Genomic DNA, 2,039 nt, shown 5'->3' with positions numbered 1-2,039 from the left:
CAACCTGTCAATTTTTGGCACCGTTGCCGGGGACTGGCGTCAGTTATTTGTTTCTTTTTAAATTCATTTTTGTTCTAATTTTATGGTGTTTTTTAGTGTATGCCGCGTTCTTCTCGTACAGGTGAATTAATTTTCGACCCTGAGGTAGAGAAGACCGCGCGGAGAGCACGAAAGGAGACCCGACAGCTCAGAGAGGAGCAGTCTAGTGCTGCATCTCATAGACTTGATCCGGAAGTTGAAGCAACAAGTCCGTTTGGTGATACTTCGAGTGACTCGGATCGAGAAGAAGTGACTATGGCTAATGCACGAATACTAAGGGAGTTGGCTGCACCTGATTTAAATTAACAGCCTTTATGCATTACCTTCCCCAATTTAAATGATAACACTCCATTTGAGTTCAAATCTGATCTAATTCATCTTTTGCCATCTTTTCACGGTTTGCCTGGTGAAGAGCCTTACAAGCACTTGTAGGAGTTTGATGTCATGTGCAACAGTATGAAGCCCCTAGGAATCACAGAAGAACAAATTAGAATGAGGGCATTCCCCTTCTCCTTGAAGGACTCTGCAAAAGACTGGATTTACTACCTACCACCAGGTAGTATCACTACGTGGGACTAACTGAAGAAAAAGTTCTTAGACAAGTATTTCCCGCGTCTCGAGCCGCAAGTCTAAGAAAGGAGATCTGTGATATCAAGCAGCACCCAGGGGAGTCACTTTGTGATTACTAGGAGTGATTTAAGAAGTTGTTTATCAAGTGTCCTCAGCACCAAATAAGTGAGCAGTTGCTCATACAATATTTTTACGAGGGGCTACTCTTCAAAGATAGGGGTATAATTGATACTGCAAGTAGAGGGGCATTGGTGAACAAGATCCCTCGAGAAGCGTGGGAGCTAATTGAGGGAATGGCCTAGAATTCACAACAGTTCGGTATGAGGGAGGATGTCCCGATACGCAAGGTAAATGAGGTAGAGACATCTTCTATCCATCAGCAATTGACGGAGTTAACCTCGTTTGTTAGGCAACTGGCTGTAAGAAATGCATCACAGGCCAAGGTGTGTGGGATTTGTACTGCTATGGCCCATTCTACAGAGATGTGCCCAATGATTCAAGATGAAAGTGCGAAGCAAGTGAACATGACTAGTCAAGCGCCCGCTCCAAGAAAGGCCTATGACCTGTAATCGAATACATATAACTCGGGTTGGAGGGATCACCCTAACTTCAGTTATGGAGGAAATAGGCAGCCCAATTTTGCACCAAATAGATAGCCGGTGCATCAATAGCAGTATCAGTCGCGCCCACCACCACCACCCCCTTCAAACTCAAGTCCGTCCATGGAGGAGATGATGAAGCAATTGATTGCTAATCAACAAAAGACGGACTCTGACCTGCAAAGTATGAGGAATCAACTGGGATAGATGCAAGCAATGCAGAGTTAGATGAGTCAGATGGCGATAGCAATTAACCGTTTAGAATCTCAAGTTCAAGGTAAATTGCCGTCTCAACCTGAAGTGAACTCGAAGAACGTAAGTGCGATGACCCTAAGGAGCGGGAAGGAGGTTCAGGGGCCTGAACCCACGGTTCCAAAGGACAAAGATGATGAGAGGATCGAACATGAGCTTGAGAAGGAGAACAGCAATGGCACAAATTCAAAGGTACTCCCAGACCCAGTCATTACAGTTAAAACTAACCCACCTCCCTTTCCTAACAGGTTGGAGAAACCGAAGAGACAGGATAAGGAAAAGGAGATTCTGGAGGTGTTCCGCAAGGTTGAGATCAATATCCCCCTCTTAGATGCAATCAAACAAGTGCCGAAGTATGCAAAGTTTTTGAGACTCTTGTGCGTCAACCGAAAGAGGTTGAGGGGAGATGAAAGGGTCATCGTGGGGGAGAATGTGTCAGCGGTTCTACAAAGGAAACTCCCACCGAAATGTGGGGATCCAGATATATTCACTATCCCCTGTAAGATAGGCAACACTTTGATTAGGAAGGCCATGCTGGACTTAGGGGCATCGATTAATATAATGCCTAAATCTATCTAT

General features: G+C 45.0%; 1 non-coding gene across 1 annotated transcript; it reads right to left on the bottom strand.

Moving 5' to 3' along the window:
• Window positions 1-665: 665 nt before the first annotated feature.
• LOC113772665 lies at window positions 666-772 on the bottom strand. Its single transcript, XR_003468627.1, has one exon. It is a non-coding gene; the product is annotated as a small nucleolar RNA R71 (small nucleolar RNA).
• Window positions 773-2,039: the final 1,267 nt, after the last annotated feature.

This window comes from Coffea eugenioides, chromosome 5, assembly GCF_003713205.1.
Source record: "Coffea eugenioides isolate CCC68of chromosome 5, Ceug_1.0, whole genome shotgun sequence".
Lineage (NCBI taxonomy): Eukaryota > Viridiplantae > Streptophyta > Magnoliopsida > Gentianales > Rubiaceae > Coffea > Coffea eugenioides.
This window is presented reverse-complemented; position numbering and strand designations above follow the sequence as displayed.